This window comes from Erpetoichthys calabaricus, chromosome 9 (genome assembly GCF_900747795.2).
Source record: "Erpetoichthys calabaricus chromosome 9, fErpCal1.3, whole genome shotgun sequence".
In the NCBI taxonomy this organism is placed as follows: Eukaryota; Metazoa; Chordata; class Cladistia; order Polypteriformes; family Polypteridae; genus Erpetoichthys; species Erpetoichthys calabaricus.
Genome location: NC_041402.2, coordinates 78,413,017 through 78,430,325, shown reverse-complemented (window position 1 = coordinate 78,430,325; position 17,309 = coordinate 78,413,017). Strand labels below are relative to the sequence as shown.

General features: G+C 38.1%; 1 protein-coding gene across 1 annotated transcript in view; it reads right to left on the bottom strand.

The window, feature by feature from the left end:
* zfhx3b (zinc finger homeobox 3b) overlaps positions 1-15,527 on the bottom strand; it is a 298,590-nt gene extending 283,063 nt beyond the window's left edge. Inside the window, 1 exon segment of the mRNA XM_028809792.2 lies at positions 15,079-15,527. The gene's annotated coding sequence lies outside the window, so the exon portion shown is untranslated.
* Between the last annotated feature and the right edge of the window lie 1,782 nt (positions 15,528-17,309).

Here is a 17,309-nt window from a genome sequence, read left to right as displayed (position 1 = left end):
TACACTTCTGGACTTTCCTCCATTTCATTTAAGCATTGCTTCATTTTTTTAATAAACCTGCCCATTTAATAATAAAATAATAAATGAAATAATTGCTTCCACATTTAAGGGTAAGAAATAATAGGATATGTGGCAAACCAAATATGACAAGCACTCATGAATGCCAAGAGGCAAAAGAATGCAACATAAAACAGAAAGGGAGGCAGGAATGTACCACGTTGTACAGTACATATAAATCAATTCAAATTTAAATCAATCTTTTCTTTATATAGCACTGCTTGAAATAAGTACAATCCAAAGCAATTTCAACTATGGCACAACAAATTGGAGTACACGAAAGGCATACACAAAAGCAACTATACAACAGAGACGTTACATAAGTGGGGAATAATAACTAGTCCTATAAATGTTTAATATGCTCGTAGTTTTTCTCTGGGCTACTCTGTGCTGCCATCCACATCCCAAAGTCACCTATGATAGATTGACTGCCTGTTGAAGTGAGTGCACCCTGTGACAGACGGGTATCAGCAAGTGTGAAAGGGAAGGTCCACAGGACGGTAGTGAGACCAGCTATGTTATATGGGTTGGAGACGGTGGCACTTTACAGAAAGCAGGAGACAGAGCTGGAGGTAGCAGAGTTAAAGATGCTAAAATTTGCATTGGGTGTGACGAGGACGGACAAGATTAGAAATGAGTACATTATAGGGTCATCTCAGGTTGGACGGTTGAGAGACAAAGTCAGAGAGGTGAGATTGCGTTGGTTTGGACATGCTGGGTATTTTGGGAAAAGGATGTTAACAATAGAGCTTCCAGGTAAGAGAAAAAGAAGGCCTAAGAGAAGGTTTATGGATGTGGTGAGAGAGGACATGCAGGTGATGGGTGTCACAGAGCAAGATGTAGAGGACAAGAAGATATGGAACAAGATGATCCACTGTGGCAACCCCTAATAAAAAGCAGCTGAAAGAAGAAGAAGGAGTGAGCGTGCCCTGTGACTGCTTGGTGTCTCATCTGGGTTTGAATACAATGACCTTAACCTAGGAGGAGCCTTTCACTTCCCATCTTTGTATCAACCACCTGTCTCTTTATTTTAATTCATCCAACATTTTACAATTAAATTAACAATAATAATAATGATGTTTTATTTATATAGCACACTAAATAGCAAAGTCAGCTCAATGTTTATAGGCAAACAGGTAATGGCAGACACATGATACCAACTTTAGATCCTTCCCTTATCACCCTGCTTGATTTAAATAAGAAAGGGCATTTTTTGAAAATGTTATATTATACATGAAATGCATCTGTTCACACTGTGCCGGGCAGCTGGGTTCCATGCCTGGCCGGGAAGCCCCTTCTACATATGTTCCGGGTGAGCGACCATGGGCTTCTTAGTACCTCCCACGGTACGCTTGGTGGCAACCTCCCTGGCTGACAATGCTGCCTCAGTTTCCCGCAGGGCTCCATGGGAGATAAAGTTCTCCACAGCCCTGTTGGGATATGGCCACCATGGGGTGTTGCATGGGTCCCTGAGCCAGCCTAGATGACTCAGCAGCCCCACCCAGAAGTGTAATCGGAAACAGGTGATCAAGCAGCTGGAGCACTTGTGGGTGGGCTATAAAAGGGGCCAGCAACCACCACTCAGGAGCCAGAGTCAGGAGGTGGAGGATGAAGCTAGACAGGAGGAGTGGTGGTGCCAGGAGGAAAGGGTTGTGATTTGTGTGCTTACTTGGACTGTGTTGTGCCTGTGGGGTTCGTGGGGAAGGTGTGCCCCACAGGTGAAGAAAAATGAAGTCTTTTTGTGTTTTTAAACGTGCCTTAGTGTGAGTCTGTGCCGGGTCGGGTGCAATCTAGTGCCTTTGATCACAACACATTATATAAACCTGATTGATCCCAAGCAGGGTCGTAGGGGAGTTGAAACCTATCCCAGCAAGCACTGGGTACAAGGCAGGAACAATTTCTGAATAGGGTGTCAGACCATCGTAGGGCAAATATATATACACACACGGGCCAAAGTAGCATCACCAACAGTATATGAAATGCACTCTATAAAATAAAGGCTGATATTCAGATTACACTACACTTGATTTAGCAACTAGAGTTCTCATTGTAGCCCGATTCAATAGCCACACACCTGAAAGATCTGAATAAAGACCAACACAACCAGAAGACCCCACTCATCTATTTAGTATGTCAGTGGAACTTCCAGCATTTCAGTCTCTCACCCATCAGCCAGTAGGAGAATACTTTGGAAGAAGACTGAAAGAAACCAGTCATACGTCATCCACCACTTTCTCTTCACTTTCATTCAGGCTCCAGAGCACATCATCAATTAAGTTCCAAGTTACAGTAAGCAAAGTGTAGCCTCAGTCTACCTTTCATAAATCTGGCCAAGTTTATACTTATACACATTGCCCCAGAATTCAAACCTGTGCCTAGAGGCGTACCCCTTGCTCATCTTACACAGACATGCTGTAAAGGGCGTATTGCCTCCAGCTAGCCTCAAAACAAACAAGCTTTGTTCATGTGTTTTTTTTTTTTTTTTGGAAAAACAAAACTATTTCTAAAATATCTGACAATCACCGCTGCACACATCACAGGTTGCAGTTCAAATGGCAATAAAATCACAAATCTACATCATCGTTTGCAAGTCAAACACATAATATGGCGCCTAAGGAGATAAACAAAAAAAAAAGTCTGAGTCATTTATTCATCTTTCGAATTCGGAGTAATGTTTTGGTTAGCCATATTCAGAGTAGGGTAAAGCAACAACATTGCTGAAATTCCACACTGGCCGTATGCTAGGTCTGTATTGCTTTAAAAATGTAAACGGTTAATCAGAAACTCAAACGTATCTCTTAGAAGAAAAAATGACAGTCTTACACACTTGCTGCATATTTCCCCAAATTAACACACATTGCAGTACATGCACATAAATGTCTATTCACACGTCCAAAACCTTGAACCTCTAAAGCAAAATATAGACGAAAACAAAAATAAAATGTAAAAACAATTCTAGATATATAGATGGATGCAAGGTTTTAATATTAGCATTCCCACATTTTTCTCCTAAACATCGGTTCAAATACCCTTCATTCATTTATTCCAATACACTGTTGTGTGTCCTTTAATGGACTGGAAACCTGTTGGCTCCATAAGGCCCACCACAAGTGCACTCCACAGTCCTCTAATACTGCGCCAATCAGAATCTCCAGTTAGCTTGTCATGATCTGGAAGGAAATGCAAATGTCTGGAGAACATCCAAATGTCACACAGTTTCAGAGCTGGGATACGAACCCAAGTCTCTAGAGGATGTGAGGCAGTTAAGTTAAACGGTGCTGTGTTGTACTGCCAAATTTGTCAGATCCCTCGAACAGTAAGTGTGCCCTGCATTGAACAAATTAATTCTCCAGCATTTTTTCCTTCTGAAGGAACATATTCTGGTTCCCCTGAAACACTGTACTGGAAAACAAACAACTAAATATCTCCAGTTCTGAAATGATGTTGCTTAATGCCCTTATTTTTTAATCAGAGATGCCTGCAAACTGTAAACGTTTCTAGATTTAGTTCACTTTTCAACTGCTGCAGGGGGGCCAGGATAGCAAGGTGCTGAACCACCAAGATCCTGGTTCAGTGCTCACCAGCTATTCACTGATCAACACTGAAGAGATCACTTCGCCTGCTAGAACTCTACCTTCAGACAGAGAAATTATTATGTTGTTGTGTGCAAAACTTGTAGAGAAAAGTGTTGGCTACCTAATTAAATATAAATGTATTGTAAAAGAGCAGAGATCTGCAGGCACAGAATTAAAAAGATTGGAATGGATTTGTGTATTTGGGGGGGGGGGGGGGGGGGGGGGGGTGATCATCACCCCTTGCTATGTAACACTGCACACATTAACCAGATAGCCAGTATTTTCTCACTGATTTATCATTATAAGGTGCACCGGCAACCAAAACGTATTCTGACAGACAATGTACAAGTCAACATTCATCCATCAAAATCCATCCCTTCATTGCCTGAATCCAATAACACACATCAATCAATCTGTGCTTATTCTCTACAGCACCTTGCCTCATAAGCAATAGTACTATCTATAAATCCACTCGCTACTCTTCAGTCACAAACAGCTGGACACTATCATGTCAAAAAGGAAACTATGCAGGATGGGATGCCAGTCCACTGCAGGGGCAAATACTTAAGAATACGTCTTGTAACCATACGCTGAGCAAACATTAAAGAAGTTAAATGTATTGTTGCAAGTGGGCCCTGCAATGAACTGGTGCATCATCCATGGTTGTTCTTGCCTTGCGCCAGGCTCCCATGAGATCAGTTTGAGAAGGACATGTTTAGGTTTCCAGACTATCGGTAGTCTTGATTTACACCAAGTGCTGTGGACTAGACTTTAAAACACAAGGGATGCCAATTCAAATCCCACCCACCACAGTTTCCCCAAGGCCAGATTCATGAACCCATATAACTAACAGCAGACTACCAAATGGAACAGGCATTTTTTAATCCACTTTTCAATAATGCTCACCATCACTAAAAATAAATAAAACTCAACATGGATAATTTCATGATTTGTGAGACTCCCCTTCTATAAGTCTACAGGTGCAGGAAACTTTAGAAAGGCAAATGCATTATTAGGCATTTATGTTTAGACCAAGTAGACCATTGTGTACTACAAATATATGCATATATATTAAGATTAGGTAATAGGACTTTATACATGACTTTTGTTGTTTTCAGCAATGACATGTTCACATCATAAAGTGCCCAAGGATATCATACAATACTTTAAGGCGCAGATACATTCATATAAGTAAACAATAAGACTTAATAATGCAGCCGGAGTGCTGGTCAGTCTAACGGTAAACTACAGGAATAGAAAGCCGTCACTCTGCTATAAAACTAAATTCTTCTCATGTGGGGCTTTATTTTAGAATACTAAAACTTGTAGAGGTGTGCAATATGCGGCCAGAAGTGGACTTGATTCACATGGACTGTAGCTCATAAGTTTAGGGTTTACCGCAGTGGACTTTAAACCAAAAGGCTGCAGGTTTGACTCCTGTCTCTGACTTACTGTCACAATGGAAAAGCACCGTACAAATAAAAACTTTTTTCTGTCGATTACGAAATTCACTTTTTATTAATACCAAAAAAAAAAAAAATCAGTAAAATGCTGTATGCAAATGTGAATATTTTTGTTTTATTTAATTACTTTGAATATATCCTTTAACAAAATGAGAAGAGAGCATTTCAGGGCCACAGGGCTCCTGGTACACCTTTCTCAAGAGAAACGGGTTTGAATGCCAATCCTACAGTACCAGAGGTATTCGTATTCCACTGATTCCATGGTAACTATACTTGTTTGTTTAAATTTCAATTTGTTTATTCCCATATGAAGTCATTTTATTCCACAGCTCGCAATGCATTATTCCAGACGTGTTCTGCAGGCATTGTCGTGTTAAAATTATTCATTAGTTCTTTGTGGTTGTATCACTATTTTTTTTTTTTCTTGTGTTAAAAAAAAAATGATGATCAGTGCCATACCCTTATTTTATAAATATCTCCTCCAAAAAACACACATTGTTTATTTATTTATTTTTTTACTATAGCAACCATATTGGAACAAAGCATGAAATTGTGACAAGGTCAGACTCAGGATTTCTTACACTGATCTATTGGTTTGGACGAAGAGCTATGTCCTTGAAGGGATACCCCCATTTTCAATTTTTCTGCACTTTCGCTAAATGAGAGTGCATGAGAGGAATCTTCCACTCATCCTTACATTTTCTTAGTTTATTACCGAGTAATCAGGGGCCAGAGGATATATCTCTTTAAAATCAGGTGCAAGACGGAAACCATCCCTCACTTGGCACACACCACCCCTGTTTCGAGTTGTCCAATAGCTTATGCCATCATCTTTAGAAAAGCCACAGGAAAAGGGCAATAAGCTGCAAACTCCTCACAGACGGCAACAAAGCTGCAGGAGGAAAAAAAATCTTTTTTTGTTTTCAGTTTTTCTAAATTTTGGTTACTTGCATTTGATAACGAACAAAAAGCATATATTTTTCCCTATGTATGGGTAATAATATATACGATGTGCTGACCAACACCGCACAATGAAAACAACAACAAACAGTATTGTAGCCCCGGCACTTAGAGGCCATTTTATTGCTTTGCTGTGGTCAAGTGTAGTGCACCAAGCTCAATTCCCAGACAACAATGGCGAAGTGGGCTATGGTGACAAAGGGGTTAGCCTGGCTTTTAACTCAACATCTCCGCCACTTCAAACACAGAGGCAGGGAGCAGTGTGGGATCTCCAAGATGGAATAAGATAAAAAAAAAAACGACTAAGCACTTTTTTTTTTTTTTTTTTATGACAGACAAAATGCCAGCAAGTGCTATTTGAAAAATGCCTTGCATTATTTTAATGATCTAATCTTAAAAATATAAATATGGCTTTAAAACGTTAAAGAAAACCAACAGAAATGCATAGATAGATGTAGTAATTATATATATATTTTTAATATTTTTCTTCACACAAATACGTAAAAGATATGCATATGTGCATATGTGTGATCTGTGTACGAACACATACATGTAAATGATCACCCATAAATATTAAAATGAACATGCAATGAGTACTAACATCAGCTTATTAAAAATGACAGGGAAACTGGGCAGGGGACATGACACCTGCCCATGTGTAGGGGGGCAACACTGGAAAGCTTCAAGGGGAAGAGGTGGCAATCAAGCTGGACACACATTTGCAACTGAATTGTGCTTGTTGTCAGAGATTTTTTTTCCTTCTTTTGGGAAAAGAGGTGCTTCTAAATCCCTCCTTTATTTTCTTTCTAATCCTGAAGAGGATAAGCTGTGCCGTACACATAGAGGAAGTGGCACAGGCCTTGCTGGATCTACTCTGCTTACCCACACACTACATTCCAGCAGCACAGGGCAGCAAGAGTGACAGAAAAACATGCACAAGCCCACAGCAGCAAACACCACTGCCTTTAGATTTCTTTAAAAAAAAAAACAAAAAAAAAAACCTGAAGAATTATTGTCCAACATGCCAAAGGGAAAAAAATGACATTGCATATCACGAAAATAACTTTTTTATTTAATTTCATGAAAAATAATTGCCCTGCTCAAACCGAAATCCTCATTGACAATAGTTGCAGAGCTATGTCATAGAAAATGGCAAAACATGTCTCACTAAATTGAGACTGAAAGCTTGTATCATGGAGCAGCAGCGCGTGCTTTGGTGGGCCTCATTTTTGCATACCAACACCATTCCACTTGTTTAGTTTTGAGAGGCAATTTGGCTTAAAACCTTAGCAAATTCAAATATTTTACCTGCAAACTAATGGCCTCCATATATCTCAGCATAACTGCACAGTACAGTTATTAATTGTGACTAATGTGTGAATATAAAACCATTAAAATAATTTAAAAAAAAATAGAAAAAATCAAAAATGAAACAAAGTAATTGATACAAGTGATGGCGCAGGGAATTAAATAAACCTAATGGCCAATATATTAGCAAGGATCACACTCTATAGAGAAAGAAATTATGGTGCAGTATGGATTAAAATAAGGTCCCATCAGTAAAAATGCAATTATTCTCCTTTTTATACAAAGCCACATGTTCTTAAAGTAAAACATCACACTAGCACACAACAATATATACAAGTATAATATATTAGCTACGTCGTCACACTAATAGAAATATAAAAAAAACAAATTTCTTATAGCATAACCTAGAAGCTCTGATGGAGACCGGTAGCCACAGACACATCAGAACTGTGTCATTTCCAAAGGGTCTTTAAATGGACATTGTAACAGCAGCTCATTCCAGTATCTAAGAAACCCAGTAGAGAGAAGTAAAAATAAATAAATAAATATACTACTGCACTACATTCCACTGACAGAAAGATTTTTTTTTTTTTTTTTTGGAAAATGGTGCAAGATTTGAAGATTTGAATAAGCAATATTAAGAGTCTGAGACAAGGATAGCAGATGGCACATATTAAATGCATCACACACACAAGGCCCTCTTGCTGCAAGTACGCTGCTCCAGTGTCAGGAAAACGCTGACGGAGCTTCCATGTCTAAGCAGCGGTGTCCCTCTATTGGGCTGCTCACCAGCTCACATTTACCCTATTGTAAGGTCATCAAGTGTTGGAAACCCCAGACGTACGCTGCCCATGGCTCTTGTGAGACTACATTACAATCAACTTGCTGCACAGAATTTTTTAAAGGATGTCATCAGAGACATGAAACAGACAGCTTACTTATTTGTGAGCACCTCGGCTTCATAACAATTAAAATCAAAATCCAAACCCTTGAAAACCCCTAAAATCAATGAGCATATTCAAAAGAATGAAGTGGCAAAGCTTCATTTAAAAAAAAAAAAAAAAAAGGACAGAAGAGATCAATCCAGGTATTCCTAAACACTGCTGTCCTCCTTCCTCTGTGACGACAAAAGCACTAGTTTAAAGGGGAGGAAGTCAGGATCTCAAGGCCTCAAGGAGGTCAATACAACAGGAGGACACACAAGTCGAGTTCAACAACTACAGCTTCATTCCTAACTACCCCCAGAAGAAGATGGACAGGACACCTTATTCCAGGCTATACTCCTGTATAACTCAGGCATTCAGTTGTGACCTTTACTTTTAATCAGACAATCAGTACAAGTAAACAGTCATTTTATTGCCATATGTTACATATATACTTTTATGTTCCATTCATTTCATTTTATGGATGTCCATCAACAAACAATACCCCAAAATATCCAGCACAGCAGTACATGAGAACAAACTGTACTCAAAAAAATTAACTGTAATAATAGAAATTAGAAGCAAAATTAAGCCAGTCACTTTTAGTTTTATCTTAGATTACCCCCCCCCCCCAAAAAAAAAAAGAGAACAATTTACTTTTCTTGTCAAGCTAATCTATTCATAACTGAATTAAAGAAACTCCAAATTATTGCTTGAATATGAGTGGAAACAAATTTGTATCAAAATCCATCAATCAGTCAGTCAATCAAAATAGAATAAAATGAGGCGGACTGACAAACATTGTGACATCTAATATATAGTATATTGTGATCATAAAATATGAAAACGTGACCCCAGTCGATAAAATAAGCCGGCTTTATCCACATACTGCAATGTAATAGAAATAAAAATGGTGAAAGCACCGAGACGAAGCTGTACGCTGCATATGTACTGTATGCAATACAGTGTAAGGATCGCCCCCAAAAAGAGAGCAAAAATATGAATCAGTTTTATTTCCCAATACACATAAAAATGCAAAAAAAATATAGCTAAGAAACAATCCATAGGATGATAATTGTACATCAGACTGGTAACACTGCTTTAAAATCCACAATATCGCTATTTATCAGAATTGAAGAGATTCTTAATCCATTGATTTTGCTCTCAGTCAAACTGCGTCTCTGCTTTTCTTGTGTACGCCCTTTTTGTCTTAAATTGTAAAAGCCTTAATATGTACATATGTGTACATGACATAATCTCTATGCAGGTATATTGAAAAGAGCATCTCCAACGCATGAAGGATGTGTTATTCATTTAAAGACTAGAAGGCTGCACCCGTTCCCACTGAATGCCATCACAACTCCCCTAACCGTGCACCTCACGACTGTAAATCTTAGCTGTACCACAATGATTTAGTGATTGCTAACATGATAACATATTGTGTAAATGCAAACCACAGAATTCCTGCCAATCTCACTTCAAGGAGATAAAGGGGCAACAGCAAAGGAGAGAGAGAAAGAAAGAAAGAGAGAGAGATAAAACATGTAAAAGAGAGAAGCCCGTCTCTACCAAAGGAAGAGGTTGCTGGCAGCTGCACATTTTCATGTTACGTAGCAGACAGGTAATGCATCAGGATACTGAAGCTGAGACCTGGTTAAAAAAAAATAATTCCTTTCATCGAGCCCCATTCTCAAACCTCATGTGTCTAATGATGAGTTTAATTTGAAAGCTTTATTTTTCAGTTTGCAACAACTGGAACAACAGGTCGAGTTTGCAGTAGCTTGCATATTCAAAACCTGGGGATGTAACTGGATACCTATGCTGCTAACCTTACTTTGCCTAAGCTTAGCTTTGTAGAAAAAAGGGAATTTTCACTCTGTTTTCCTCTTCACTCAATAACTTACATGATAAAGTCTGCTTAATAAAGAAGCTAAAGGCATACAAACAAAAGCATCCTAAGACAATTAATAAGAGGACAAGAAGGGTGCTTACAAAATAGATAAAGCAAAGAATTTAGAGGAAAAAAAGAAGATCAAAAAGGTATAGTGGGTAAGGACAACAAGCCAAGAGGAAAAGTTTCACTTCGACACCTATACACGTCACTTTGCAGTCCTCAACCATTCAACGTATGGCTCAGGATGCTCCTCCTCTACCATTCAACATATGGATACGGATGCTACACTAACAAAACGTCCTTTCAAAATCAGGCATGCAGAACATTTGTACATCTAAAAAATGGGAATTTACTGTCTCCCACACCCAAAAAAAAAAAAAAAAAAACACCTTCTGGTTTACATGACACCTAGTATTTAAAGACAAGGAGATATTCAAAACAGGCCTGAAAGACTCAAATCCTTCCAGAAAAGGGCCCAGCAGTTGTACATATCGGGACACTGCACTGGTTCTTAATGACCAGTTCATTCCATTAATTACATTATTATTTTTTTAAACAGCAATATTTTCAAGAAAAATTTGAAACATAATAAAAGTCAGTAACCTAATAAATTATTAACAAGGTGTATAAAATAATACACATTTTGAATGGAAGTCCCATGAAGGGAATACTGTGATTATTAGATATGATTGTCATAGCATTCATTTTAGCACTACTAGTGAATGCATAAAAAATAATAAGCAAAATGTAATAAAAAATGATAAAGATTCATTTGAAATTCAAAGAGCATGAAGCCAAGTCTGTTGTTGTTTTCTCTCATTTTATGATTGCACATGCCCAACATACAGGTTTTAATCCTGGCCTCTTTAGTTCATTTTCCTGCTGTCGTCATTTTAATATTTATGTTTCATCACTTTGCATTTTTTTTGTCATGCATTTCTCCCAACATAGTAACTAAATTGAGCTTTTTTGCATCACAGACCTAAAATGTCAGCTATGTATTTTTCTTAACATATTATTTCTCCTTAACAAGAAGACGATTGTTTTAAAAAAAAAGGTATTTTAGAATAATAGACATTTTGCAATATGTATGTCATCATCATCTGTCCATGACTGAGGAGAATGTTTCAATACATTCACTTGCACATGTTAGGTTTAGAAGTGTTTAACACCAAAACCATCCAGTGATCCTCTTAAAACCTGTCTTTACTAAAAAATACCCTTTCCCTTTGCCACAAAGCAGAGGAGTGAATGGCAAAGATTCACACAACACAAAAAACAGATGCAATTAATTAAATTTAAAATAAAAATTGCTATTTAATAATGCTCAAATTACAAAATGCAGTACTTGTTTCAAACAGATTTTGTTTAAGAACAAACATACATAATCTACAATAGTGCTTGAGGTAAAATGAAAAGAAATTGTATGGTTGTTCTACAAGAACAAACAGCCAAATAAGGAAACTATTCATACAGACAAGCAACCCAAACGCATTAGGAAAGCTGACAATGTGTCTAGGAAAAGCTGTAGAATAGACAATGTATCTTTTTTAAATTATTTGCTTACATTTTAAATTTATAATAAATTGTGGCAACTTTTAACTAGAGTAAAATGATATTATGTTAACATGATCAAAATAAATAGCAAGATCTATTGTCAAAATGCCACGGTGTAACTTAACAAAAAAGAATTAAGAAAAAAAAGCAATTATTCTACTCCTACTTCTAAACATTAATTTCTGATTTCTGTTTTTTTTTTTTTTTTTTTTTTTTGAATACTAACCACTTAGGAGACTAAATCAATTTTAAAGATACAAAATGGTCTTTTCTTTTTTAAACAAAAGTAATTTACACACAGGATGTGTACTTAATATTTGTGATCCATCTTTTAGCATGTATTATTAAAAAAAAAATGCATTGACATTACTACTATATAAAATATGAACGATGGTACAAATGGAATAAAAAGCGTTTTGCTTAAAATTTCAAATTCTTAAACACTACTACTTTTAATAAATAAATGATTGTATTCAAAGCTATGACTGAAAGGTGGTTTCTGCAGGTCACATAAAAAACACTCAAGTTCAAACTTTTTTCATTCTAACGATGCATTTTCAGTTATTTTGAATTTGGAAAACTTCCCCCTTTTGAAGTGACTTCTCAGCTAAAATCCTGAAAACACCGCCTGATCCTGAACGCAGATATGCCTGGTAGTGAATGCCGAAGCTTAGGTACCATAAGATGTTATACTCCCTTTTTTCCTTGAAAAAGGATCCCAATTATGTGCACCCTGGAGCCTTCCAGTGCTGTCGTATTTATTAATCAAGTGCATTGCTCATGAAGCTATAAATATTCCTGTTAAAAAATACTGGTGTCCATGTATAGGAAGAAAACAATGTCTCAAATATTAAAGATGATTATTATTGTTCTGATTAGTATACAAAAATATTATATGCCCAATCACCTATATTTCAGAGCTTGATGGGTGTAAATTTCCTCTTCCATATTCAAAAATGGGTCATAAATTAGTCGGCCTAGGTTATGCCACTTTCAGCCCATACCCAAACCATTCTCCTTTATTTTTCTGGAAAGGGTGGGTTGTGTATCTCCTGGAATCTTGCCTGTCTTTTTTTTTTTTTTCTTTCCTTTTGACCTCTAGTCTGATCCCATTATCTGCAACCAAACCCCATTCTTTTACTAGGTGACCCCCTCTGTCAGGTTTACTTCCAGCATGGAAACAACTAGGCGACAACCCCCTTGTCTGTTACTGTATATCCATCTTACCCTTCACTTTCAAACATCCTACATGCAAACTCTATTCTGCCAACCAACAAACTGAATGTAGTGTTCTCTGGATCCTCACTTTTGACCCCTTCAGCGTCCTTGCTGTTGGTGTTTGTGGAGTGACCCCCATGGTCTTTCATTCCCACCCCCATTACACACAAGCTGGCAGGCTTCTTTTCTGTGTTGAGTGCACTCTCTAGCTCTCTCTCTGGATCACTCACTCACACACACACACACACACACAGAGGCACTTACTCACACACACACACAGACAGTGACCCCTGGTCCCCTGTTTCTTGATGTCTGACCCCCTGGTCTCTCAGCCTTCTTCTGTGATTCCTATGAGCTGGAGCTCATCCCAAGCTTCACTTTCACACTGCTCCATTCACCTGTATCTCTGCCTACTTCTCCCTCTTTTTCATTCTTTCTTTCCAGCATGTATCCTATCTGATTTCCCTTGCCTGTTCAATAGGTGTGTATGCATGTGCGGCTGGCGGGGAGACATTTGCGTTGCCTTCTTCCAGCGTGTCTCGTAGTTTGTATCTCTGAGGGGGACTTCTTCTCTCCCTCTCTCTCTCTCTCTCTCGCTCGCTCTCTCTCTCTGATTCTCTCTATCCAAACCCTGTGTTGTCGTGCTTCCACTCTTACTGTGTGTTACTTTCCTCATTTGTGAACTCAAACCCCTCGCGTACTTTTTGTCACCATTTGGCTAAATGTTTTGAATAGTGCTCGTTAAAGGTATAGTTGATTTCATGTTTTTTGTATAGGCAAAATAAGGTAAAATCCAAAAAATACTTATACAGTAATATAGATCTTCTCTTATCTATTAACGAGCACTTGAAAGCGTCTTAGTTTGTCTTCATTCCTACCGTGATCCTCATTTTTATTCATTTCAACAACTGACTTTGCTATCGTGTTCTCGTTCTTAATGCTGTTTCTTTCCTACTTTCTGTGCGCCTCTTCCGACCCCGCCACCCCGATCCTTTGCCTCTGCCGGCTCTCAGCTCTGCGATCTCCCGTCGCCGAGGCTTTGTCGCTACGTTTACGAAGGAGACCCAGGGCTCTTCTGTTTCTAAAAGCTCTACACACCACTACATCATCAACAACAACAACAACAACAAGGGGGAAAAAGAGAGAAAAAGAACCACACACACACCGATCGATTTACATGTGACTCCGGCAGGGAAATCAGCAAGAATCGACTTTAACCACCCTTCACAACACCCAAAAGGGATTAATAAAAAAAGAAAGAAGGAAGCAAGCAAGAGTGACAAAGTGGATAAAGATCGAGAAAATAAGCAATAAAGTAAGGGACAGTGTGCCAAAATTATCACCGCAAACAGAAATGAAAAGGAAAAAATAACTACCAGTTAAAAGAGGAGAGATGGAGAAAAAGATGGACTGACTGAAAGTGAATTCTGCGATCTCCAGCAAAGGATCGCAGAAAACGTGGCAATGCACACGAAAAACACAAGAAGAAAATAAGCAGAGTGTGAAGAGACGGTGACAGTAAAGAGGAGGAAAAAAATCCCCCATACACACAAGGCTATTGTGTTTCCTCTCCGCCGGACACAGGAAGACCCCCACAGGCTGGACTAACGTGCTTCTTCCCTGGCTACGTTCCGGAGCGGATCCCGCTACCCTCCCGACCGCTCCGCACCAAGCCTTTCTTCCGCGATCTTCCTCGAAATCAGTGTGGGGTTTTTGTTTTTCTTTTTTGTAATCACGCTTGAACGTCTTTTAGAAACGTACTGCATCCTCAGAATGTAGCGAGTGGTTTATTTTTTGTTTGCTTGTTTTTGTTTTTTTTTAATCCACGTTTCGTCCGCAGCGTTAAAGGAATCGCTAGATGATTTCCCGTTTCTTTTCTCCGAGCGCTACGAGGAACCAGGACGTATCCAGATGTAAACACAGGTAACGCTACGAACAGAGCAGAAAATAAAGAGGAAAAAAACAACAACTTGCGATCGCCTGTTAATTATTCCAATTTAGGGAATAATCATCTCTTCGCAATAAAGAGGGTATAATGCAAAATCCCCTAATAGTATAAAACTGATTGTTGTTGTTTTTAAATGAATCGAAGAGAGGAAAAAAAACCCAAAGTTGAAACTTACAATTTTTTTGCAGGCGCTTTGTGATCCTCGCTTTTTAATCCAGTATAGAGACGGTTTGGCTAAAGATCCCATCAAGGCAGTTCCTTTTGGTCAGTTTGCATTTAGGATGGTAAAAGAAAGATCATTGTTGTTGAGGAGTGTAAAAAAAGAAGTTCTAGTAGTAAGGGGGATATAAAATAATTTGGATGCAAAGCAGGCGATGTGTCTTGTGTTGGAGGGAGAGAGGAAGAGGTGAAAGTGAGATCTGATGATTGAAAAGAAAAAAAACTCTTTGGATCTTTATTCCTGCTAATTAGTTTCCTGCAAAAAATGGCTGTGATTAATTCAGTGCGCATGTGCTTCATTACACAGGCACGACGGGAAGGGCTAATTAGCCACCTTCTGGATCAATAAGATTCAGCAAAGGAGAGCGAGGGAGAGAGAGAGAGAGGGAGGGAGGGAGAGAGAGAGAGAGAGAGAGAGGGAGAGAGAGAGAGAAGGAAGGGAGGGAGGGAGGGGGTGGATAGATAGAACAGGAGAAATAGATAAAGAGGGGGAACAGGCAAAAGTGATGATCAGGGACTTAAAATCGGGACTTTAGGATAGTTCAAACTAAAGTGCTTGGAGACTGACAAGAAAAAGATTGAAAGTTGATATTTAATATTTCATAATTTCATACTATTGCTATATATATATATATATATATATATATATATATATATATATATATATATATATATATATAGTATAAAGAAATAATTTTACCTTGCTAGAAATAAAAAGTTTTGGCAGCATTTAGCCTTTTTAAACCACAATACGTTAAAAAACACAGAATACTAACAATAGTAATCTTCACCGAGATACTGTTCGTGACTGCGAATTAAAACAGAACAAGCATTTTTTCCTTCTACCAACACATATATAGTACAATAATATTAAAAGATCGGTAGCCGAAAGCTTTCAAGGTGACAAAAACACTACGGTAAAAGGAAAAATGATCGCGGGGATGTAAAGGTGGGAGCTTTTTTAAAAGTTGATAGCCGGACGTAGAGAGCTATGCCGGTGGGAAAGGTTACAGGCTCGGCAAAATACGAGTTAAGCTTACAAGTTTGTATTGCACGTGTGTAAGAGTGTACGGTTACAATAACTACTCGATGTTCATCTTCCTTCTCCTTTTTCGGCAATTTTAGAATAAATCGGCATTTTTAGTTATAGTGAATATTGTCAAACCTTTGAAACTCGAGATATGTTCAAGCTATTTAGGTGAGACACTTCCACGACGTGAATCAAGATACAGTGCATCTGTTTTAAGTGTATTAGTTTACAAGATGCCGGAGAGAGTTTAACTTTTCACTGCCAAAAATTAATAACACAGACGTTTCGCGTGCGTCCTGGGACGACTGTAAACTTGGGACGGAAATGGTAGTTGCATTTATGTTTTCGAGGTGCTCGTGAGACAACAGAGGAATGATTACAAATTATTTTTTAACGTAACCTCACTGAAACATTCAGTACAGAAGCGGGGCCTCTTTATAGGAAAAGCTACAATACAGGCGTTGTGCAGGAACTGGCATTCCGAGTTGTGATAAAACAATGCAGCTCAAATCCCAAATTCCCAAAGTTCACCCTTCCTTTTTCTTTACGTTACAAGATACAACAGCACAAGCCTTTACCCTTATTTGCACCCAGAGTTGAATCTCGGTTTATGCAACGTACGGTGGTCAGAAAAGGAAGACGCTTCAATACTGTAACAAATAGACAACAATTATCAGATGCATTTAATGTTATAATACAACCCTGCATTTTTATTGATATGTGGACAGATGAGATACGCATAGTACCTAAACATACGTATGTATGTGTGTGTTTGGATCGGACTCGCGTACTTCAATCTTCGTTTACAGTTGTTCTGGGGAAAATGTAAAGAAATACATATAATGATTTCCTTGATGAACATACATTTCTAGACTTTTTACTAGACAATCGCTCGTCATAGACGACCGTTTCATTTATTCTAATTGTTTGCAGTGAATTTTGGAATGTCAACCGTGTTTCTGTAATTTAGGTTGAGCGTGGTTGCTTTCATTAAACATAATGGCCACCGCATTTTTAATAATTTATTAAAATTGCTATTCATAGTTTCCCTTGGGTAAATTAAAGGTGTTTTATAAAAGAAATGTATATGAAAAAACAATCTCTCCTATTCATATATATTTTCATCATAAGAGTGTAAACTTTCAAGCGCCAGGATT